Source organism: Sparus aurata, chromosome 22, assembly GCF_900880675.1.
Source record: "Sparus aurata chromosome 22, fSpaAur1.1, whole genome shotgun sequence".
Classification (NCBI taxonomy): domain Eukaryota; kingdom Metazoa; phylum Chordata; class Actinopteri; order Spariformes; family Sparidae; genus Sparus; species Sparus aurata.
Window position 1 is genome coordinate 4885637 of NC_044208.1, and position 26725 is coordinate 4912361.

The 26725-nt window shown below is 41.3% G+C and overlaps 1 protein-coding gene across 2 annotated transcripts in view; it reads right to left on the reverse strand.

Annotated features, from left to right (window-relative positions):
* Positions 1–26725, reverse strand: part of lrfn2b (leucine rich repeat and fibronectin type III domain containing 2b) — a 128743-nt gene that overhangs the window by 46989 nt on the left and 55029 nt on the right. Inside the window, exons 2-3 of one of the 2 annotated variants that reach the window (XM_030405509.1) lie at positions 17779–17888; positions 2207–2306 (exon numbers count right to left, since the gene is read on the reverse strand). The gene's annotated coding sequence lies outside the window, so the exon portion shown is untranslated. The remainder of the gene's footprint in view (positions 1–2206; positions 2307–17778; positions 17889–26725) is intronic. The other variant, XM_030405510.1, reaches the window with a different exon arrangement.

The window sequence follows — 26725 nt, forward strand, 5'->3', positions numbered from 1 at the left end:
ATATATATATATATATATATATATATATATATATATATATAAACGAAGAGTATCAGATAAACATACATTGTGGCTGAAGCAAGAGTACTTCAAACTCAGCAAAAGCACATGCATTTCCCTGTGTGGAGTCTTCCTGTTTCCGTCATTTTCATATTCACTACTGAACTGTTATAGTTTACAATTCTATATCAGAGCATTTCAGCTGTGTACATGAGCACATTTTACTAGTATGTGGTAAAGCTTTTTAGTAGTTTATGTAAAATGTTGTGAATGTAAGAGAGCATTTCAGTTGTGTGTGCGAGAACATTTCAGTAGTGTGTATGGGAGCATTTTAGTTGTATATGTGAGAGCATTTCAGTAGTGTGTGCGAGAACATTTAAGTAGTGTGTATAAGAGTGTTTCAGTAGTGTGTGTGAGAGCGTTTCAGTAGTGTGTATGAGAGCGTTTCAGTAGTGTGTGTGAGAGCATTTCAGTAGCGTGTGTGAGAGCGTTTCAGTTGTATGTGTCAGAGCCTTTTAGTAGTGTGTGTGAGTGAATCATTTTTCAGGTGTTTCAGTAGTGTATGTAAGAGCATTTCACATGTGTGTGTGAGAGGTAATTCTGAATAATGTCCCTGACGGCCCATCGTATACACCACAATCATGCACATATGCACGAATACAGTTAATTATGGTGTGCCTCCAGTGAATGAATGAGCACTGCCTTCAGCTTTCTTGTGGTGGCTCTTTGATTGTCCTTTGTCACTCCCGGTGGTCTCATGTCCCACCTGGTTGCAACAGATTGATTTGCTGTTTAAGGACTGGTGGTGATGCATGGCTGCCCTCCATGGATGAAAGAGGCATCTGCTGGCAATGCCTTTAAAGTGAAGCATCTGTCATTGCTAAGGACATCTGTGGATTGACTTGAGGAATGATGAACCCCACACAGCTCCTGCAGCACTGATCCTAGCTCCAAGCACATGCATCAGCTGCTCATCCAAACCTGCTTCGGCTCCAGTTTCACTGCTCAAATGTATTAATTGTCTTCAGTTATAATTCTTCCACTCTTACTTGCACATAAGCTCCTATAGTAACGCTTATATACAGCAGCAGTGTGTATGACTTCAGAGAAGTCAATTTAGTTGGTAGAGGAGGCAACAAGTATCTCAGGAGAACTGCTTAAAATACTGAGAAGGTTTTCCACCCTCTGACATGGACAATAAGCTTTTTGCAAACATTGGTTTATTGAAGTACAGCCTCTGCTGTTTATTCATACAGCCTGAAGACCATGCTTGTTACCTCTTCCCCTTTTTCTCACAGTATTTTCACTGCAGCTTTTTGGATTGTGTATGTCACAAAGTCTGTAGTCGGCGCCAGCAATCAGATGTAATGTACCTGCATCCTGTGGTCAGCTCTACCAATCAGAGGGAGTGCACCAAGGGTCAATCCCAGCTCAGCAGCTCAGTCCAAGATGATACTGTGCCAGAAACAATGGGAGTTTTGGCATTCTGTCTGATGCACAACCATTAGATTATTAAAATCAGACAACAAAACAGAAAACCCTTAATAGGGTATCTTTTATGAGAGGTGACCATCTGATCTTTGTCCTGGAGCTAACAGCAAGCCAAAATTCCAATTTATACAAAACAAATACACGACCATACTGCTCCTCAAAGGATGATCCCTATTCGACTTTGGGTTCCCTCAGAACAAAATACTAGGTCAGCCGATGATTAAGAGAGGATGTATCCATTACATAGTTTTTACACAAGGAAACACTGGCAAAATATCAGCCCACCCACCCCAGACAGTCTGTTCACCCTTCTTCCATCTGACAAAAGATACAGAAGTATGCTGTCATATCACCAGACTACAGAGCAGCTTCATTCTCTGGACTGTTATATTCCTGAACTCATCATTAGCACACGCTTTTTAAAATTGATTAAGCACACAGGACTGAAACATAGTTTTGATTTTTAAAACCCTTTTGTTTTTTTTTTGTTTTTTTAAATGACAATAAATGTAGGTTGTAACTTGTAATGTTGTTAGAATCTGTGTGTTTTTCACTGTATCGGTGCGTCAACCTCTAAGGCTTTAGATAGTCATGTTGAACGTGCGACAGAAGGTTCCCTCCCCAGGTATGTCCTTGTACACTTTGTCCGGTTTTGTTGTCTTGCAGTTGGGTACAGATTGTGTGTTTGGCTCTCTGTGTTTTTGGCACTTCTTACCTGCACTGTGCTGTCTCTCTGCCATAGGTTCACTCACGGGCTCAGCCCGCTAATCACAGCCTCCACGTCTCTCACACCCACACCAACAGAAACAGATGACCTGGAGAACACAGGATGACAGCACACTTTTAGTTGAGACATGCCTAGTCACAGAAAAAGTCACAGTCGGGCATGCAGGCCCAAATGGCACCCTGCAGAAACACATAAGGGACCATATGAGTGTTTCACATGGTAGAGATAATTTCTTTTGTAATAATTTACAAAACTCTTATTCTAACCCAATCTAAATGTCAAACATGCTTGAGCAAGCACAGTTATAAGATGCATGTCAGACAGGGTCTCCTGTGCACGCTCAGCTCTGGTTGGGTTACCAGGTACCATTAGATGTATCCCACTCAGAAACTGAGAAACACCCATTTTATTCTTAGCACTATAAAATTGTGACATTAACAGGAGAAATTGCTAATCCAGAGCACAGCAGGAGAGATGGTTAAAAATATGTTTCGTTGGCAGCTATATTCCAGCTCCAAATGTAAGTCACAGACAAAAGATAAAAATCTTCTCCTTTCTCTCTTGTAGGAAAGGAACACATATTATGTTTCAAGAAAGCTGATAAGTTTATCCGACTTCTATCAGGAGGTGGGTTCAAAGTAAAATCAAGTACCAAATCAAAGTCTGTCAGGCCAGCCAGGTCCTCAAATCACCTACACATTGGAAGAGTCTGTTTGTACTTTAAATTTTCAACATCAGTGGTAATGCAACAACCACGTTTTAGCACTGATTAAAAAAATGGGGAATATGAGTAAATATTTCTCACATGTTGGGATGGCTTATCACTCAGATACTTATCACAGACTAATCACAGATGGGCCAGCTGGACCCCCCATCTCTACCACATGCTGAAGTGTCCTTCAACAACACAAGGGACTGTGTGAGGTAAATTGTTGGAATGATTTCCTCATTAGCTGCTAAGTAACTTGTCCTATCACCTGTTCTCACTGCCAGAGCTATAAATACAGCTGTAGTTATGACTCCAGCATCACTTCTTACCCTCTAGTGTAGTAGTACAAAGAATGAGAAAAGTCTTTGTTGGGGTGGTGGTTGTTCGCTTTGGAGAACTGTTCCTGTTTGTGATGAAGATTCAAGAGTGACATTAAAGTGAGTTGAAAGTCGGAACTTAGTTATTTTAACCAAAAGTGCGATCTCTTCCTAAACCTAATTAAGTAGTTTTGTTGCTTAACCTTACCAACTTAACCATCCAATAGCGGTCAAAGTCACAATATGTCATAAGATGTGAAATACTTCTCAGCAAGCTTTATTTTGAAAATCCAACTGTAAGTTTTGGAAACTGGTGTCCCTCAAGGCTCAGTACTCGGACCACTTTGTTTTCACTATACACTTGATCACTGGGCTCTGCAATCCCATCACATGGATTCTCTTACCACTGTTATGCAGACAGCATATAACTGTTCCTCTCTTTTCCCCCATCCTCCAACACCCACATTGCAACACGCATTTCAGAATGTCTGGCAGACATCTCGGCAACTGCAAATCACCTCAAGCTCAACCTTCATTAAACTGAACTCCTCTTCATCTCAGGGATATAATGCTCTCACATTTAACCTTCATCGACTGCTAGGAACCTGGGCATAATCGTTGGCAGACTATCTAGCACCCCCAGAAGTGCTGTGGCCCGATCCTGTAGATTTGCCCTCTACAACATCCACAGGGTCCGGTCTTTCTTTACAAAGGATGCGTCGCAACTCCTTGTCCAAGCGCTGGTAATCTCCCGCCTGGACTCCTGTAACTCCCTCTTGGCTGGACTCTCAGTCCCTGTGACTAAACCGTTGCAGCGTATCTAGAACGCTGCAGTGCGCCTTATTTACAATCTACCCAAATTCTCCCATGTGACCCCCCTCCTCCATGACCGCCACTGTCCTGTTGCAGCTTGCATCCGATTCAGAACGATGGTACAGGCCTTCAACGGACCTGCCCCCATCTACCTCCAAACACTGGTCAGACCATGCGACCCAGTGCAAGCACTTCGCTCCACTACATCAGCTGGCCGGCTGGTACCGCCAGCACTGAGAGCAAACAAAGGTCACTCAGCGAAGTAATGACTCTTCTCTGTTCTGGCTCCTCAGTGGTGGAACGAACTCCAGACAAATGTCAGGACACCCTGTCATCTTCCGCAAAAGACTCAAGAACCACTTGTTTAGACTTCACCTCGACTCCGCATAGCATGACTTCCTCTGTTAACTGTTAATGTCTCACAAGCCTGCTCCTGCACAGCAGGCTCCTCTGTGGGAAGGGGCTTTGAAGGCACTTTCTGCAGCAAAGCAGAGAGGAATTAGGAGGGACCTGGGAGCTGTATCATTCAAATATACTGGCTTCAAAGTCCAATTTTTCTCAAAACTCCAGACTGTAGCTTTAAGGCTACCTACCAAGCTGCTGCATTATGGACTATAAGGACCACATTCAATGCTAACTTTTAACAGTACAAAGTCAAGAGTGTCATTTGAACAAGAGCCAAATATAGAAGTACTGCTACTTGCAGTGCTGCCAGTGACAGAAACTGCTTTGTAAGGCTTAATTGTAGCTATTACATATAAACTTAAGTTGTGTAGGTTTGCTTTCAACAGTGGGCTAGCGATGACATCATAGTAGTTATAGGTTCTATAGATTTATATACACATATACACACAGACAAAGTCAGACACACAGAAAGTTCCACATACTGCTCCATCACAAACAGCAGATCAGAAAAAATAACTTTAAGAAGAATTAAATGTTCAGCTAGAATAGCTTCCTGTCCAGCTATGAGTAATAAAGTATTGGCCGGCAGTGCAGGAAAACCCTCCTGAGATCAGTTCCTGTAACACCAGTGTCCCTGTACCTAGTTTCTGTGCTCTGCTGGGATGGAGATTAATGGTAATGGCTTCTGGTTGGTACTGCACTGACATTTGCAGCTAATTTACACATTTCACGTTTGAGCTATTTAGAACATGTTCCTATTCAGAATGAATTATGAGGCTAGATTTTGCTTCATTTCTTTTCCTAGTGCTGTAAGCTGAGATGTCTGATCTGTTTCCAACCCTACTCTTGTACCCTCTAAGTTCAAGGAATGTGAATTTGACCGACCGATGCACTCGGAAGGGATTTGATTGTTAACATTTTTCCTCTGGCAGCTCTCCGACTTGGGAAACAGAAGACAGCGTTGTGTAGGGTGGGCTGTTTTTTTCATTCAACAGCTGTAAGTCTTCGGTGAGAACAGAACAGAACCACAGGCAGACCTTGTGTCAATATCTGCAAATCCTGTCTGGGAGAAGGGGCAGATGAGATGCACTGACACGGCAGCCTGATCCCACAATCATTTACAGAATGTAAATCGGTTGTGAGCATCCAGTCAACCTGTCAAACACCAGCCTCATGAAGCCTGCATCTGCATATTTATCCAACTTGCAGCAGCTGAGTGGTCACACCTCCTTTTTTTATTCTGTTTAGTATTAGCTTCTGTCAGTTTCAAAATGAAAAGATCGGAATGTGAATGTGTCATCTTGATTGTAACAGCAAAGTGTAACCCTAACCCATAAAATAGTGGTGCTGAGAAGAGGCACTCAGATAAATCTTTAACTCAGTAAAAAAACAAGATCAGACCGCAATGAGTGGAGTCACTTGAGACAGTGTGTTGAGGCCTGCTGTTATCCAACCACACCTGTGTTGAACATGCACAAGAGCAACTGAGCACAAAATGAGATCAGTTCCTGTGTGGGATCTGATCTGAGCTCAGTGAAGCATGTTCTTCCCGCAGTTCAAGCTTCAGTTTATGAACGCCTCACAGCCTTAAGATTGGTGATTCTCATATGTTATGTATGGCAAAAGGTATATGGATGGTGCTATTTAAGTGTACTTTTTGGAATGGGTTCTGGACTTCAGTTCCAATGAACATAAGTCCAAAAATCACTTAAATGTAAAAATTTGGCCTATTCCCAAAACACCCTTTGCACCTACCACTTGACCCCACTCCTCTGCTTTGCGCTTTCATGTCTAAGGGTAGGGATTCCTGATTCTTGTTAGGATAGAAGGCTAGGGGGAAGTGTTAGGGCTGCAGGGTCCGCCAAACTGAATTATCAGAGGCACTATTCAAACTGAGGCTTATCAGAACAATCTGCCGTTTTAATGAATCATGGTCCTTTTCTTAATAAGAATCACAAAACAATCAGGGGCCAGTTCACAGATGTTTTCTCATCAAACTGGCTAGCTAGCTAATATTACATTGTTATAACTGATTTGTGAATGGCAGCCCTCAGTTTTGACTTCTTTTAATGTTGAATCCACCCATGCATAGGGTATGACAACAGAAACTACAATCCAGCAGTGAAGTTCCTGCACTTGGTAACGCTCCTCTAATATCAGTTCAGGGTAGGAGCAAAGGTTGCTAATGTTAACCTATAAAGCATCACTAGTGGCCAGGATATAAAGCTGTGCTAGTTTGCATTTGAAGACTTAATTGATGTAAGCGAATTATGAGCGTCCAAGATTTTCCATCTCCATCAGATAGCATTGTGATAATACCAAAAAATGCTGAGAGAAATCCAAAGCTTAAGATGCCATATTGGAAACACCCAGGTTCTTCTGTTGACTTAAACAACACATATGTTAACTAATAATGTATGAGAGTCTTGAAGGGCTGTCCCATTTCATAGGGTGAGATTGCAACCAATACCCCTTGTAACGCTGCTCCACGGGCAAGGAGGCACGGGTAAAAATGGGAAAAAAGGGATTGAGCCTTGATTACTGGATTGATGCCATTTAGATTAGTGATGGTAAATGACCCTGGAATGCCTGGCACTAGAAATACATACTGTACCATGAAACACTGGTTTTCAAGAATTTAAAATGTGTTTTGTAGAACTATTTTTCATTGTGAACCACACTGTACACATTGTCCAGCTGTCACTTGGTGTACTGAAAGTTTAAAGGGTCCATTTCAGTGTGTCAGTGTTCAAGCCAGTAACCATCATGGCACAGGGCATGGCACTATATCCTGCCTGTAATGAAGTTTGATTAGACAGAGCAGGCAGCACTAAATGTATGTATGCACGTGAGTGTGTGTGTTAATGCATTCGGTGCTGTGGGAGGCCTTTATGTGAGCAGATCCCTCCCGGAGATGAAGTTAATCCATTCAGACAGAAAATCACTGCTGCACCAAAATGTTTAATAACCTACTTTCCATGATTACACCATGGTACACCTGCAAAGCTCATTAGCTTTAGGTTATCAAGATGAAAGACTCTGAGGCTTTTTATAAGTCAATTAGAAGAGATGAAAGATAATGAGTCTGATGGAAAGCCTTAATAGATTTTCTGTTATACATTTTGTTGAATAGGGGAACACATTTTCCAAGAGCTCAGCTCCCAGTAATACTTTTTTCAATTAGGGTTTACAGCAATTCTTTTTGGATTTTTTTCTTTTCTGTTTGTTATTGATTTTCACAGATAAAGGCCTTTTCTTTTTCTTTTTTTTTTTGATTGAACCCGATGATGACACACATTGGTAATTCCCATAAGTTGGTACGCATTTCCCATATACACTGCCTGACCCCCCAAAAAAGTTGCCACTAAAAAAAAGGTCACACCCTTTAATATTTTGTTGGACTGCCTTTAGCTATGATTATGGCACGCATTTGTTTTGGCATTGTTTCGATAAGCTTCTGCAATGTCACAAGACTTATTTCCATCCAGTGTTGCATTAATTTTTTGCCAAGATCTTGTATTGATGATGGGAGAGTCAGACCACTGCGCAAAGCCTTCTCCAGCACATCCCAAAGATTCTCAATGAGGTTAAGGTCTGGACTCTGTGGTGGCCAATCCATGCGTGAAAATGATGTCTCATGCTTCCTAAACCACTCTTTCACAATTTGAGCCCGATGAATCCTGGCACTGTCATCTTGGAATATGCCCATGCCATCAGGGAAGAAAAAATCCATTGATGGAATTACCTGGTCATTCAGAATATTCAGGTAGTCATGTGTCTTTAGACATGGTTGTTTAAGAAATAAATTAGTTGGGGTAAATAACTACTTGCCAGCTGAAAGATAATCGCCCATGCAGTACTTATCCAATAGGAGGCTCTTACATATTTGCTTAGTTAAATCCAGGTAGCGACTTTTTTTCTGGCCTGGCAGTGTATGTGGCTATTGTGGATCTATGGATTGTGATACATTTGCACTTGCCAACCTTTGTTGTAGAGAGAAAAGAAGACTCATGCAACAGAAGTAAATCGGGGTGAGCTGCAGGAGCCTCCTTTGAGTTGACTCAGACACATGCACTTGAATTGATCCATGTGAAAATCAGGTTAATCTGGAGAGCTGGAGCAGGCTAACCCCGATATGTGCTACCTTGCACGAGTACTAATGCAACAGTAAGTAAAAAAGGCTGCATGACCCATAAAGTCACAATAGCCACGGAGTCGATGGAAAATATGTCAGGTTGAAATATACCCATTTTTTCCTGAATACACAGTCTGTTGAGTAGTGCGGGATTGCAGGTTCTACTCTAATAATACAGCCTTTTTATACACAGTTAAAAAAACTTAAAATTATATTAGGCAACAAATTAAAGCGACAGTGTGTAATATATCAAGTATTTAGCGCCATCTAGCTGTGAGGTTCTACATTGCAACACTCCTTTACTCACCCCTCCCGTTCTGAAGACGTTGAAGACGTTGAAGACGTTCCGGAAGCTATTGTGGCCCTGACGGACAAGAAACTCATTTTCAAAATATGGACTCTTTCCCAAAAGCGTCGAGTATTTCTACTGATTCAAGTAATGAGGTAAAGATGTAGTTATATATTAAGGCTATCAAACTAGAGATTATAACTAAAAAGCTCCCTCTCAGTTCCGCAGTCAAGCTAGCTCTGAGTGAAAACGCGTTTAGCCTTACTACGTAGTACCACGTAGTGCTTTGTGTTCCTCTCGGCAGTCCATAGTTTTTTTTTAAACCGGAAAGACATGGCGGCCTCCATAGAGCTTGCCCGTGCTATGTATATTCAGATAGGTAATTCTTCGCTCAGGAGGATAAGTCAGATTGTTGGCAGAGGTACTTGTACACTAATGAGGACTTACTTATGAACGAAGACGTTGATTTGAGTTAATAAATTACTTAAATCGTTACACACTGTCCCTTTAAACAACAATGGCCTAATTGTCTTTGGAACTGAAGTGCTCTATAAAATTAGGCTCTCTGTCTGTCAGGACGATCGGTGTTGATTCATACTAAATCAGGAATGAAGTTTGTCTACCAAAGACGACAACTGTCGTAACAGGGTGTTGGATACGCTTTTCTTGTCACGTCCTTGATGACTTCCATAAAACCATATCCTTAATTTTTTTTCAACCCAGTCACAGGTATAAAATGTTAACAGCTAACTTTTCTGCAAACCAATGATAGAAATAGATTCATACGTGCCATAGGCTTCATACCATATTAACATACAAAACGTGTCATACAGATGAAGCCTCTTAAAACTTCCCGTTCCTCCACAACAGGCCCTGACCAGTGCGGGATGGTTCCATGCTCGGACTTGTTAAAGGAGTCATCACCTGGTTTTTTACATATCCAGTCCCTCTTGGATCACTTTGGATCAATTCTTAAAAGTTATTAGAATTTTTATTTTTTTTTTAAATCAAACATAGAGCTTGTTCTGACACTTTTTCATACCGCGACTTTCTCACGCGAGATTATGCGCAAGGTTTTGACCGGTTCGGATGTGCATTGTATTAATATGTAATGAGGCGCGCGGTGATTGGCCGCAGGAAGGACAGAGCCGGAATGGGGGGCGAGCCTGCATGCACACACAGACTCCAAAACATAAACAGCCCCCTGTCATGGCGCACACACTAAATGACGTACCTTACGGAATTCAGGCATTTATGTACGAGCCGGAGTCGGAAACCAAACGGGAGAGTGAAGAGGCAGAGACAATGGAAGAGACACGTTTACAGCAGGACGTCTCTGAATGGTGAATTCTTTTTTTACCTTCTTACTTTTCACACTCGTGTTTTACATGTAAGACCTGAGTTTTAATGCTGGCGGTCACGATGTATGGCGTGAAAATGACAGAGAAATAAGCAGATTCTGCGTGCTCACTCTGGCTGAGGACAGCTGTGAGCTGATGCATTATGCAAGTAACCTCCTGTGGTAACGTCACCACAGGAGCAGAGTCAAAATCTCATGCTTTAGGAACGCGCACTACTGTGCGCTATTCCTGTTCGGAAAAAGAGCCAAAGCAAAAAAAATAAGAAACTTTCAAACTCCAGCTTTTCAGGCAAGTTTCAACAGAGGTCCAACACCAATATGCATGATTTAACGAGGGAAATTGCGATTTCTAGGTGATGACTCCTTTAAGAGTCCATGGCTGGAATGAGATCCCCCCGAATATGTAGTGAAAGCGATGCCAAACTGTAACCCCCAATTTCCACTGGATACGTCTCCGCTGCGTTGCGTCTCCGCCACGCCAGCGGAGCAAATACGTTTCACTTTAGTCAATGTGTCAATCTCCACCAGGTCCGCTGCGCTGCGTATCCACTCCGTCCCAGCTCCGGCAGTCCGGAGCTCTCCGGAACAGATACGCAGGACTTCTATATCTGGCGGATGCCGGAGTGCGACGCAGCAATTCAGCTGAATTTAGCACCGAGCAGACAGGAAGTCAAGCGCTAAAATAACAAACAGCATCCGGTTACCTTTCAAAATAAAACACTCGGTGTTGACACCAGTACATAAATCTCAAAAAAAGAGACAAACACAAGCTTTTCTGCTAATCCCTCGGTCGGGAACACTTCGTGTTATTGTTCTTAATAACACAGACCTGTAACTGCGGTCGTGAGTGATCATGTGATTATCGCGGGAACTCCTCTGCCTCGTGAGCCAGCTGTCTACCGTACTGCGCCGCAGCGGACTCAAACCGCAACCGGTGGAGATTGCCGGACGGCGGACGGCGGAGCAAAACCGGATCGGAGCTGCAACGCAGCGGACACGTATCCAGTGGAAATTGGGGGTAATGCCCCACCAGTTGCAGTGGTTTATCTATCCACCAGGAGGAGCAATAATGTTGGAAGCTGAAGCATTATTTCAGTGTGAAATCAGCTGTTCTTACTGTATCATAGGCATACATTATTTGACATGTATGAGAGAGTGCGGTTCCCAGAGAGGGGGTATGAAAAGATTATAAGGCTACCATATGTCCTTTTCTTCTTTGTTATCAAAGTTATATAAATGTAACTGCTCATGCTGATAGATTACTGTTTTTTTATGCAACAGACATGCATCCAGTGATTTCACTGGGTTAGAGACAACCAATCGGAGTCTAAGAGGTAGTCTTTTTGAGTCTACCTCTCAGCATCTGTAAGTGTGACACCACTTGATTGGTTTTAATGACACCGCTAGACATTTCTTGCCTCATTTGTGCTGACAAAAAAACAGATATTTTAAAACAAACATATTGTTTTTCTGATCCCAAGTGTTTTGTTGTACCTGAACCTAACTAAACCAACCACACAGTATTATGACAAGAAAACATGTTTAAAAATGAACATGAGGAACAAAGTTGGAATTCAGGGTTTCCTCTACATGTAATTGACTGTGGCGCACCGCCACGGCAAAATAAAAGCCGCCACACCTTAAAAATTCAGGCATAAATAAATCTAGTGTTAGAGAAAGGAAATATTTTACTGTCGTCTTCCACCACAGTCTTTGACGTTAACTAGCATGTTGGATATTTAGCTTGATAATTAGCTAGAGGATTAAAATGGTCAGTAGAGCACGCAGAGTCCTGCATGGGTCTTATTTTGCAAACCCGCCTGAACCCGTCTTACTTATAACCGCATCCGACCCGTTTTCCGACAGTAGCACAAATTACATTCTGTACTCGAGCCGACCCGGTATAAATTGATACCGACGCTCGAACGAAAATTGGACGGACGCAATTTTTAAAAGTGAAAGTAAGCCAGCGTGGGGAATGGGAGTTCTGGGAGGGCGCAAGCACGCATTAATGAGCTTATATGAAATATAAATGCTTATCATTTGTGTCGCTAATAATGACTGATGATAAGTGACGCCTTGAAAATGGCAATCGTAAAACCCGACCCGCCTCTTTAGGCGTCCGACCCGATCCGCATCTGTGTCCGACACAGTACATTATTTTTCACCCGTGCAGGACTCTGACTTGGATAACTCCTCTCTTAAAACAAATAATAAAAATATTTCTTTACAACATGAATCTTCATTCCAAGCCCATGCATGAGAGTTCATGATGGCTGTGTGAGTGCATTAAAAAATGGAATTTAACACTGGAATTTAACTGTGGATTTGCAGAAAGGCACTTTGCCAACATTGATCCTTGTGATTGGGTGGCTTTCAGCACATTTAATTGATCTGTGATGAGGAATTAAGATGTTTTATTTATGCTAAAAAAAAAAAAAAAAAACACAATTTAGAGTTGAACATTCATGATGAATACCCTGATTATATTCTCTGACTTTTTAATAGCAGAACAACAATTACCCTCTTTATTAGTTCACCTCACGACCATCCCACAGGAAGATAAAGCATGTTCTTCTCCTTCTTAAAATATAATAATAATAAATTGCTCTGTATCTCATTTTCTCTCGCAACATTTGGTCCTTGAATGCACCACATAACAATGAAAAATTAATCAGTAGGTAAGAGCTTCTTGCTTTTCTCCACACTTGAATTATTGCCTGCTCTAATACAAATTCCACACTCACGCCTCGAATATACACTCATTTACTCTGCATAATATTTCGACTAATGGTAAGCTAATGGAGGCATTCCTCTTGAAGCCACCTCTTAGAGCAAGATATGCTTCCTATCAAATGCCCAGTAGTCTGTCTGCAGGGCCCAGAGGAAATACAGGTTGTTGGTCCTCAGTATGTTTTTACTACAAACTGAAATGTGTGCATAGCACTGAATATCGGAAACTGTTCTACAAAGACTGATGATGAATAGTTAGATTAGATTGTTACACTTGTTTACATTATTTGATCAGACATTATTTTAAGTGAAGGCTTTTAGAGTTTAACAGTTTTGTTCCTTTTTCAGGCTGTTTATGTTTAGACAACGTTTATTATTTAAGGGGGTTTCTTTTTGTTAAAGGAAAACTATTTTGGAAAAAAGAAATAGTGCTGCAACTATTGATGATTTTTATTAACAATTAATCTATCAGATATTTTTGTGGTGATTGATTTTCAAATCAAAACATGAAAATGCCAATCACAACTTCTGAAATCTACAAAAGCTACAAAAGTCAAATGTTACATAAGTATGTTACTTTAAACTTGCAATTACATTTGTTTCACTTCTACTTCTCATTCTGAAGTAAACACTGGTGTCACAGTGTAATGGCTGTGGAGAAATGACACTGTACACTGTATAGATTCCTATAAGCTCACTTGAAGTCTCACTTCACTACACTATTCAGTCTGCCACCAGCTGGATTCTTCCTGGAAAAATGAAGGTTTCATTATTAAGGAAGCACATACGCCATTAAGCAGCCATCCCAGTGTCCAAGGTGATTGGCTTATCTGAAATGATTGAACAAAACATTATTCTATATCATCTTCATACTACTGTAATATAAGTGAGTGATTTTAATACATAGTGATAACCACTGCATTAATACATGAATGGACCAGATCTGCACTCTACAATAGTGCCCCCACTGGGTTTGATATGAACAGCAGTAAGTGGAGCTTTACTTCCATTTCATGATGCCTAAATGTAGTTTTGCACTTATTCTGGTAAAAGTAGCAAAAAAGGAGGTTAATCATTCACACATTACTCTAGATAACAGGCAGCAATACTGTACAGTAACTTATTACTTTCGAATAAAAGTAACTAGTAATGTGTAAGCAACTTCCCTGAAACTCTTCAATTTCAAACGCTCAGTTTGTGTGACTAAACAAACCAAGTTTCAATGGATATTTATATAATATATAAAGGATATCAGCAAAACATAAACATTTATATTCTAATAATGTGTTAAGTTTCATTTTAAAACATGATCATTTACTTTGTAATAAAGTGAAATGAGAATAAATCATACAAAATAGTCAGTTTTAACATGAAGCTTTTCACTTTCTTACAAAATGTTAACGTGTTTTAATGTGAAAAAAATCTTGGCATAACTATAACATTTTCCTTTGATAGTTATTTTTTTCTTTCTATTCTTGTGCGGCAGCGATAAGTTACGGTTAATCACTGATTATTCATTAAGGTTTGAGAACTTCTGTTGCAGGGCAGCATTCTGTTGTAACCTCGTCACCATGAAAATATGGACCAATTGTGATGTCAGAAACAAGCTGAAACCTGGCAAGAAATCGTTTTTTTGGGGTTTGCTGCTGTCCCTGGAATGTCAATCTTAATGAAACAGCTCTGTGCTCAAAAGTATTGCATTTTCACAGGATGTTGTATACGTAACAGCAAATATCTGACTTCCTACAATACAGTTATGACTTCTAGTTTGGTCTCCAAATTTCAATTTCCTAATTTCTGAGAACAAATGCAACAAAAACAACACTGATGCTCGAAAAATGTATCTGATTTCACATAATAAGATATGGGGCCCTATTTAAATGGACTGTGGTGCCTGGCACAAATGTTTTTCGGGTTTATACAAATCCATTTGGGGAATTAAACATCAGATATTCCGGGCGCAAAGTGAGGTGAATGCAAAGAGGTGGTGTTTAGACTCGGAATTAGTCATGGGGGTGTGTTTTGGTCGCAACATAAATCAAACCAGTCTGAGTGTTGTCTCCCATCCACTTTAAGAGCTAGGTGCGCCAAGACCTGGAGTATTGCTATATAACAGTAGCAATCATCTTCAGTGAGGGACAGGAATGTGATCCTCGGCTGCTGGACCCTCTGACCTGCCATCTCACAATCATCCGTCCCATCAACAACTCTGTTAGACTGCATATGAAACAATAAACTGATATCAAACTGAGGAGGAGGAGGAGCGCTGCTGTGTGGCCCTCTGTGTGTGCACAATTCTCAATCCGGAAATCAGGCAGGTTGGGTCATAAAAAGTTATCATCCTGATCATTAATGCTGGGATGAGAGGGTGAAATATGTCTTTAATGAGGAAAATATTAATGACATTACATCACGTGTATCTCTACATTAATATGCATATTTGCACTGAGGAACAGCTTAATAACTGTGATTAATTAAAACTCCTGAGTAGAAGTTTAGTTCTGTTTCCTCTGGAACGTTTCCACCCCAACACTGTAATAAATATCATGTGCCATGATATTTGTTACGGTGACTGCATTCAAGGAAATGTTTAAAATAACTGAAAGCAGCATCTCAAATCATAAAGTCAAGAGTGTACGCGTGGTGTGGACTCGCCTGTGTAGGCTCATCTTAATGTCTGAGCAATGCGCTCTTTGAATAGCAGGAAACAGACTGTGCCTTTGACTTAAGACCATCTTTTTGTTGGTCTATGGCGCTGTTGCTTTCTGCTGCCTCAATATGACAATTCGGCATCAATGTACCACACCTCATTTCAAGAGCAATACACCCAGGGGAACACGGTTGGGCGCAGTTACATTAGCTATTTAAATAACATGACATAACTCTGAAACTAGCATTGAAACACAGGCATAAGACTGCGTGACTCTGATGCACTACCAATCATTTCTCACAATGACGTCCAAAACTGGTGTTTTTATGCAGCAGACATGGCCATTGTAAGGGGACACTTTTGTTTGCCTGTCCTCAACATGTCAGCCCAAGCAATCAATTCAGAGCTGACATTTTGGGGTCAGTGAGCGAAATTCTTGAGAAAAAGAGCTCTCAAAAGTCAATTTTCAAGGAACAAAGTGTTCTTGCTGTGGTGTGCCCATAGCTGAAATATTAATCTTAGATTCTCCTGAAAGCAGGCAGAAATGGCAGAAATAAAATATAGAACTGGCATTACTGTATGTGTCTTCACTAGAGGCAGATCTAAATGATACCAGCCCTCTGCTCTGTCCAAGACCACCTCACTGATGAGCTGGGTGCTTCACTTTAACAACACTGACAACTATTCTCAGTCATGTGGCTTCAATACAGTGTCATTTCACTTAAACTGGTAGAATCCTCTGTATGTGTTGAAGACACCTGAGAGAAATGCTTTGAGATTCAGGGTTGGAAGTTCCAGAATATGAGTGTCTGCAAATAGATGAGGCATATTTGTCAAAAGAGTATTCTGACCTTGTGATCTGTATTATTTGTAAGGTGTTAGGTGCTAAATTAACAACCAGCTGATGATTCACAGATTCAATTTAAAGTTTAAATTGCAGACGATTAAATGAAACACACCATTGCTTTGAGTAAACTTGTGGATTTCTGTGGCTTGAACATTGTTGGAAACATTTGGGATGATGTCAGAAGACTCAACAACATATAAAACAAAAGTTCCTTTGAGGCATTTTAATGCACAATTCCTACATTTCATAGCTTAAGGCGTAAACATTAAATTAAACAAACATGATTATTTTGCCTTTGTTTTGTTGTACAAAGTAACTGTTTATAGAGAATAAGAATACAAATAAGGCATTACTGGTGCATGACATTTGAGTTATGAGGAATGCACCAAATTCAAAGTAATTGCCACAAAAAGGGCCTATAGAGTTACATTCACATATTCTGCATTTTTGTCCGATTCATATTGTGTCCTCACTGAAGAACTGGTTCTATGGCCTGGCTCCAGCCTGCGGACACATGCTGACATTTACCAGAAGTTACTATTTCAGGGCCTATTTCCCATATAGCTGGCAGCAGACAGCTGTCCAGAGAAAATGTGCCGCGCCCAGAAAATGAAAATGATATGTCATTATTTGAATACAGACCAGGGCCTTGTTGAAAGAAAGGAAGACAATCATTCCTGTATTGCCAGTGATCAGCGGCAAGGTAGGAAGTAGTGTGCACTTTTTTTTTATATACTTTATTCATCCCCGAGGGGAAATTATTCTCTGCATTTGACCCATCACTAGCTGCATATATTGTAAGTACATACACACACACACAGCGCCCGGGGAGCATATGGGGATTTGGTGCCTTGCTCAAGGGCACCTCAGCAGTAGTCAAGGAAGTGAACTGGCACTTTTTCAGCTACCAGTCCGTAGCTGGACTTGAACCAGCCACCCTTCCGTCCCCAATTCTTCTGGATGTAACAAATTAAAAATTGACTGGCACTGATCACAATTGAGTTTTGCAGAAGGGTCCAGTATCGGTGTGTCTGCTGATAAAGCTGAGATACTGTGCACTTTGCAAACCTGTGCGACTCCTAATTGTACATCAATACTTTTAAAATGGCTTCACAGACACAGCTATACCTGAGAGTTACTTGTTAAAATCAGACTTTTCAATGACACGACCTTTTAGTTCCAGAGGCTTAATCAATATCTGCCTTCATCTTCAGCCCTGACATTTTGTGAATTCCTCTATGACTTTACTTTCGCAGAGACATCTCTGTGCGAAAAGCGTCAGTGACTGGATGAAGTACTCACAGTGAATACGGTGAGGATTATGTGGTGGAAGAACCACCTGAGGTCAGCACTCCATCTTCACACCTCTGCAGTGCTTGGAGGTCCGAACACATCCTCACGGCCACAACCTCCTGTGGGCAAACAGACAGAGGACTTTCAATCAACCACTGTCTACATACCTATCTGGCAGACTCCAAACAATACTAGAGCTGTGGTCGCGACCGTTTTCAGAGCATTCCACAAATCCCTAGCTTCACACAATGAGGGGTAAGGTTAATCACACTGTACATCCATCTCAGAGCAGATCTCCTGTGTGTGTGCAGTCTCTGAAACCTGTGAATACTAACCTGCCTTGATCAGAGTATCTAGCTGTTTAAACCCTTGTTTAAACTGTATTGTAGTCGTTTGGAACTTTAGTTCATTCACTTTAGTGTGTCATGTGATTAGGTTCTTATTGCTTACTTATAAAACTCATTTCAAACCTTTAATCCCACGTCTGTTATCAGTTCATCAGTAAACATTTTTTAGCCAGCGCTACTTTAGCCTCAGGTTAGCTTCGCCTGAAACTGGAACTCTGCTCACAATGGATCTTGTATTTTCTCCCCCATGTCTTCTATTGGACGTGCACTAATATATGACTTTGTTAGCAGATGAGGAGAATTGATTTGAGGAGGAATCATTTCAGCAACCCATGACTCTGTAAAGCGCACAAGGCATGTAAGCATGGAAATCCAAACCAACTCTTTCACATGATATCTACTCAGGGTGTATCGACTTCCATTGTAAATTGAAAAGCGACCAACATCAGCTATCAATTTCAATCATCGAACAACAAAAGCAGGAACTGCGATCCTCCCAGTCTGTCCATCCCTGATGAAGACCCTTCATTCAAACAATGCCTCCAAATACATTTATGCATAAAGGTGGAGGCAATGCTGAGAGCTTGTGCCACAAGAGGTGAAAGGTTGTTCAGCTAAAGGGCAGTTCTATCCATCTAAATGAATTATACTTGGCAGATTCTCACACCTTTTTTCAAGTAGATGCTTTTCTTTCCTGTTTGTTCCATATTTCATGATAAATTATGTTTGCAGGCAAATCTTCACCGTACCTTTGCTGCACTAGTGTAGGCTATGTAATGTGCTGTAATACTATGGGAGCAGCATCCCTTCGTCTGTATTATTCTACCGCTGATTTCATCAGCCGCTTCACCTCTCATCGACCACCTGGGTCTCCAGCAGATACAGCAGGTCTGAAGACGTCACATCTGATTTATTTTATTCCCACCCTTTGAGTAATTTGAGTTTCATTTCAATGAGGAAAACCAAGTGCAATGTCACATTTGTAAAGAATCTCTTAGTTAAAGTGCTCCTAGCAGCAGTGTTAACTAATATCTTCCAATCAGTGTTCCTGAGCTGTTTTTTTCTGGACTAAACAATTTTTTGATATTGGTTTATTACAACTTAGCCTTTATGTTTGTAGTGCTTGTCATTGGTTCTATCTGATATGACAATGTCTTTGGCCTGGTTCGCTTCCACTTTATCTGGATTTGAAACAAACTGTCAGTCTATACACTTTGTTTGATGTTTTGGTTAGTCAATTTTTGAATCAACTACATTTTCACCATCTGATTGCCCATGTTTCCATCCATCTATCCATCCATCCATCCATCCATCCATGACTGCTCATCCTATGCAGGGTTGCTGAGGGCTGGAGCCAATCTTTGGGTGTGTGGCAGGGTGCACTCTGGACAGGTAGCCAGTTAATCACAGAGCCCCATTGGACATTATTTAAGCAATGCCATCATCTTCACATTCACATTCGTTTAGGTCATATAGCAGATGCTAGGATCAACTCTGTAGATACTGTTTAGCGCACAGAGGCCATGTTCATTCTTACCACACGTTCAAAGTGACTTGTACAATTAATCGGTTGAAGACATTTAGTCAGCTTTCATTTCAAAACTACTTAATGCTGACAATCAGAATTAAATCTTGGGTGCAAAGCAGTTAAACTGACTGTAGCAGCTGCCTCTATCATGGGGCTGCAGGAACATTTATAAGGCTCTGCTCTAGTTTTCTGTCTACACATACCTTTCTCACTCTGTCACTCACAGCTTTTGTTCCCTCACATTTCACTCCCATTTGCTTTCTCTCCATAAAAATATTATATTTCCCTTCTTTGTGTTTTCTTTTTTCCCGCTCCATCCATCCAACCTCGCACACAAAGACACATATGTCTGAATCCAACCCTACCCCCCCGCAAGATTGTTGAAGTAAGACCATTCTTCATAACTCTGGATTATGCTCAAATACATATTTATTAGGGCTGTCAAATGATTAATTTTTTTAATCGCGATTAATCGCACTTTGTCCATAGATAACTCGCGATTAATCGCACTTTGTCCATAGATAACTCGCGATTAATCGCTAATTAATCACAATTTTTTTGGCACATTTTTTTCTGTTCTAAATGTACCTCAGTGTATTTTTTTCATGTTCTTAATACTTTTTAACAACATAAGAAAGGGCAAAATGCTTGCTTTATGAAAATGTGTATTCAACACTTCAAATCATGCACTTCAAATAAAAGGCTCCAAAAATATCCCCTCACCTTAAATGGGATCAAAACATGGTGATGTCTGCTTTAGACGGGGGGGCTCTCTACATCTGCCATGTGTTTGGCTTGCAAATGATATCTGAGACTCGACGTACTTCAGTGGTAACTCATTTCATGTAGACAGTAAGTGCAGATAACTTTTGTCCAATCGACCGAACCATCTGGCAGTGTTTTGAAAGTAAATTTGCCGTTCACAAGTCGTTTCTCCATTTCCTTTCACTTTCGCTTCCGTGTTTTTCCCGAAACGCCAACCCTGCTTCTTCTTCTTCTGAATCCCTTTCTTATTCTTCTGCCATCTTCTGGATCAAGACTACATGCCATCGACGGCCATAAATCAAAAAATGCACGTTTCTTTTTTTTTTTATACCGAGCGTTAATCACGCATTAAAAAAATTGACGGCCTTAAGAGGATGTTGCGTTAACGTGTTATTAACCCGTTAACTTTGACAGCCCTAGTATTTATTTATTTATTTTTTTTACTTGCTACCGTTAGCTAGTTAGCGCATAGCTCAGTTAGCTGTGGAGCTAAGTGGCCCTTGAGTTTGCCTGGACCGAAACCCCGGACCACAACTTGAGAGTGAACACCGCTGGACACTGAACCAGGACTGAACACAGCCAGTCTGAAGACATGAGTTACAGTACTGAGGTGATTTACAGCAGCTCTGACCAGGACTTTGAGTCCAGGGTCAAGAGGACATGGCAGGCAGTGACAGGAGAGGCATGACACAGCACAGAGAGAGGACAGAGATAGCCAGACATCAACAGCTTGTGGAGCCAGAATATTTTCACATCTTACTCTGTGAGTTGAGGATTATTTTTGGACCAAACCAGAGGTGAGTGTATAAAGACAAACTAAGACTGTTCTGGTGAGTTTGATTTAGTGTTATGGTGAGTCGCAATGCTATTGAGCGTCTTGAAAATGTATTGTTGTTTGTCTCTCTTTGGTAAGGAGAATATACATTGTTTCCTTACATGACATGTTCTGAGTTGATTTTGTTAATTTATTGAGGTATAAGCTTAAAGGGCTTGTGAAATGTGTTGAATCCCTGGCTGAAACTACAGGGGCTCTCAAGACTTTCACATCCTGAGGCACAAAGTGTTATTAGGAGACAGGCCAGGTCGGGGCCAAATCTTACAAATTGCCCCTTCAAGCTAAAATAGAATTGAGTGAATTGTTGTAGGTTTTAGAGGGGTTAGGGTTACCTGAGCGATGGACTGTGTCATGGTCCTGTAATCTTTAGTTTCATTGTATATTTGTTTGTGTGTTTTGTGGTGTATTTTTCCCCCTTTTCCCCCAGTGCTCTATTGTCCCTCCACACCTGTCTTATATCAGATGAGTTAGCCCAGCCCTGACACCTGATCAGTTCTTTCACTTTCTGCTCTTTCTTCACACCTGCAATCAATCTCCCTTGTAGTTTTTCTAGCTTTTTCCATTCTATGAGCCCCTTCCCTCTTTCTAGTGTTTTCTCATTCATTTCCCTCACCTGTGTTTATGCGCCACACTCCATCTGCACCTCATCCCCTCTTTAGTTTATTCTGAGTGTGTTGTTTTCTTATTTTCTGTTTCATTTTGAAGTTCTGCCTTCACGTGTCATGTTTTGCTTTTCATTACCTCCTGTTGTCCGTGTTTCCTGCCTTTGATTGTCTGCCCCATCCCTGATATGTTTACCTGCTTCCAATATGCCTACCTCCCTTGCATATACAGTCTATGTGCTCCCTGCTCTCTTTGTCAGTTTGTCTGTTTCCCCTCATTAGTCCTGTGTCTTTCATTGGTTCCCTGTCCTCTCTTCATGTATAACCTGCGTTTGCTGCCTGTGTCCTTGTGTTTTCCTGGTTTATTCTGTACCTGTTTTGCTTTTGTTTTTAGATTTCTGGAGTTTTGGTATCTGCCTTTTGTTTCTTCTATTTTTGTAATTCATGGATTTGGACTTTAGCTTTATCTAATTTAAGCTTGCATGGCATTCAGTTACTGGTCTGACTGTGTGTTTGTGTCCCCTCTGTTAAAAGTGGCAGATTCACTACGTGCCTTTCCTCCACCTTGACCTTCACACCCATACTTCCCACCTCGTGAAATAAAGGGCACTGTATATTTGCACTAGATTTAGAGGTGCTCAATCATCCATATAAATGTAATCTGCCTGGATATTAGACCTGCTGTATTAGCTCAATGGATGGTATATCTACAAATAGTGAGTAATATATATTAGAGTGATGGAGAATTCCAGAGCACGACCAGGTTCATAATCGAGAGGACTGTGAGGCGTCATTGTGAAACTACTTAATATTGCCCTGTGGACCAACGTAGCTATTATACATTATCATTTGAGACTGGGTTTTTAATCAACTGATTGGACTGACTATACGCAAGATGCTGTGTAATAATAAAGCATGACCATGAAATTGAATTGCTCATTAATAAATCAATTCAGATAACTCCTACTGTGACATTTGGTTTGTTTTTATTTTCCAAACTACAATCATCCCAGTGTGTTCTTACAGTTAATTACCTATGTTACCATGTTTTCGGTGACAAACTAAATGGAGGGATGATCATAGACAGCAGCATCCACGCTAAATTTCACACTCCTACTGCTTTTACCACCAGTGAATCATTCTCCGTGTTTTGATCGAAAAGTTCTTAATTACACTGTCCTCAAATGCCCCCCCTTTCTGGTTTTGCACAAATACTTTAAATGTGATCCTAATATGACACAGGTCCTCCTGGAACATGAAGCTAAAAGGACAACAAACAATACGGCAGGAGGTTATGTAATGCTGTGCTGTGTTAAATGACTAAATTTGCTGGCACAGGCACGTTTGTACAAACAGTACAGCACAATAAAAGTATCTTGGTTCCATGAATAACCGCTTGCCTTGCTTTTACAGTTATTGCTTTATTAAAACACGCCATTTCACCCCCAGCTTTTTCCCTCCATGACCCAGTTGAGAGCTGCAGCGAGGCAGCCGGTCTCAGCTGGCTGCTTCCCGCTGACTGTGCACTCACATCCAGCCAAGTATATTGGTAACAGTTACCACTTTAAAATAGGAAGGCGCCCAGTGGTGAGGTGTGATGTACTCTGTAATTACATGCAAACACTGACTAATCTTGAGACAGAATGGCTGGGCTGCTGCTGCTGCTGCTGCTGCTGCTGCCAAAGTCTAAATTCAAATATCTGTTACACTGAGGTGCAGAGCAAGCAGAAAGCACCTTCACGGAGAGAAAGACAGCTTTTCTTATTACACACCAGCTAGGATAAATGTTTTGGATTTGGATGTTTGTGTTGATGACAGCAGAGGTCACTCTGCTGACTCCCATCATATCAAGTAGTTCAGGACACAGAATGCAATAGCAATGCTGAGGTCAGGGTTAGCAGTGATATATGGCATTTAAGAAATCTCTAGCAATTAACTATTCATTTGTTTAGGTATAGGGACCTGTTGGATTAGTCTGGTCCAATTTCACTCAGTGCAACCCGTCACCACATGAACATTATTAGCCACTGTCAATAATGGATGTGGGAAAATCCTGCTGAGAGTGAATACAAATAAGGCTGAAGCTCCAAATAGTATACCTGGCCATGTACTTAAATCATGCTGATGAGCTGGCTGATGTTCTTACTGACATTTCCAAGATCTCACTCTCACAGGAGATGATGGCTGCCTCAAGACAGCTGTACCAATAAAGTCTGCTGTGTCTAGTCTTAATGACTACCACCCTGTGGCTCTCACCACCATCCTGATGAAGTGCTTTGAGAAACTGCTTCTCCAGCACATCAAAGATAACATCCCTGCCAGCCTGACCCTCAGAGGATGCCATATGCACTGCCCTCCATTCAGTCTTCACACACCTGGAGAATAAGAACGGGTGCATCAGGATGCTGGTTGTTGACTTCAGCTCAACATTTAAGACGAGCTCACCTATGAAGCTGATTGGAAAACTAAACACTCTTTGCTTGAGTACAATACTCTGCAACTGGATATTGGACTTCCATACACGCAGACCCCAGAGAATACTGATTGGCAGTCACACCTCCTCTATGTTAATGCTCAACACCGAAGCCCCCCAGGGCTGTGTGCTCATTCCCTTCCTGTTCACATTGTACACACATGACTGCACTCCCAGACCTCAGGAGTACTTTATTGTGAAATATGAGGATGACACCACCATCATTATAAACAATGATGAAAGTTCATATGAGGAGGAAATCAACAATCTTACAGAGTGATATACAGAGAACAATCTAGTGCTAAACAACAGCAAAACCAAGGAGCTCACTGTCTGTCTACATCAGTGGAGCTGAGGTGGAGCAGGTGAACAAATACAGGTTCCTTTGAAATACCATCACTGAGAGCCCATCTTAGATAAAAAAAAAAAGCACAGAAAACACTGTACTTTCTTCGGAAACTGAAGAAGGCTAAAATACGGAGCAAGATTCTAGTCAACTTTTACAGATGAGCAATAGAAATCATCCTGACTGGAAACATCACAATCTGCCATGGTTCATTGTGGCCCAGGTCAGGAAGACAAAGGCTGATTAAAACCACTGGAACTTCGCTGGTACCATCTACAGAGCATCAGTGACATCAGTGAAGTGAGATGTCTGCACAGAGCCCAAAGATACTAAAAGACAACACCCACCCAGACACAGTGTGTTCACTCTGCTGCCATCTGACAACAGATACACAAGTATCTACTGCTGTACTACCAGACTACAGACAGGCTTGTGTAAAATGTTTCACACTGGAAAAGGGTTGAAAATTAGCTTGGCCACCAAGGTGTTGTGTTTCCTCCACAGCTGATCATAGCTGCAGCCAATGAACATCCATGACTGCTGCAGAGTTCTTTGATCCGGGAGTGAATGCAGACTGTACCCATTCAAATTAAAGATGAAAACCAGATGTTAGTAAGTGTAGTCGGTTCGGTCTCCACCACAGCATTCTCAATCTGTTGATAGTGTTAACCAGTTGAACTATTAATCTGAGGGTTAAAAACAGATTGTCATCACCATCTTGTTGCTTCTGTATTCATTCACACAGACACAACAATACTATTTCCTGGGTGTATACGTGTTTATGAGCCGAAATAACTCTATACATTGCTCTATTTTATTTCATCCTATTCTACCATATTCTAAATTGAATCAGCGGTCTATGTTCTTTACTTCTGTGTGGCATGAAGTGGACTGCACACTTTCATGTTGTACTTTGACAAGTAAATTACCTTGATCCCTCACAGAGAAAACACAGTTTACTCTATTAGCATTTGACCTTCTCTCTGAGGAGGTGGCTCATTTGCAGTGCAGCTCGCTAATTGAATCAATCGAGCCACACTCATAAACAATCGAGTGAATGAAATCAACGGCTTACAACTGCAGTCACACAGAACACTATCTGGGATCCTGCCCTCCAATAATAAACTCCGGGCTATTTTTGAACTGAAAGAAATACGAGATACGGCGTGACGCTTTTGCATGCAGACAAAAACTGTATCAGCTAATATTAATTAGCTGACAACATCAGCTCATTAATTTGTTTGAAGCTTGTCTAAAAACAACATAGCTTTGATGTAATTCAAGGCCGCTGTGGGAAACAGCATAAGTGAAGGAATGTTTTGATCGAACTTTGGGAAAAAAGTGGATGAGTTAACATGGGAGAATTTGCTGGGGATGATAATAAACATGTTGGCTGTGTAATATCAGTGCTGGGAGATGGCTCTGACACCCCGATGAACAAAACTCCCTCAGGTGTTCCTCTCATGCCTCGTATCGATCTCCATCAGCCGCAGAAGCCCGGCCTCCACCAAGCATTGTCAGCCACTCGGCTAATTGGGAGAAAAACACATGGGCGACGAGGCATAGACCTCATTGTGTCTTTGATCCATAAAACATGATGAGTTCAATTCCCGTCTCTCCTTTCATTAACTTAATCAACATGGCAGGAAATGAATAAAACATTCAGCAAGAAAATGCAAAGTGAAAACAACAACAGGAAATGACTTCCTGTACTGCATGTACATGCACATGCTGGTTCGAGAAAACCCTTTGACATTTAAAGGAGCTTTTTTTCCTCTACACAGCCCCACGCTCTGACGGCAGCCCCAACGTTTGAGCCCAAGGCCTCTAACTGGAAGGCAGCCAGTGTGTCTGTGCGAGACCGGTGAATGAGTGACGCTCTCTGTCCATCATCCAACAACCATCAACACCTCCAATAGTGCATTTAAGCTCCAGCTGCTCCAGGGAAGCTGTGTTCAGACTGGGCAGATGTCACTGAGTCAGTCAGCAGTTAGAAGCACAGTGCAGCAGGCATGCATGGTCCCTTCAATATAATAATATATAATTCAATAATACTAAGG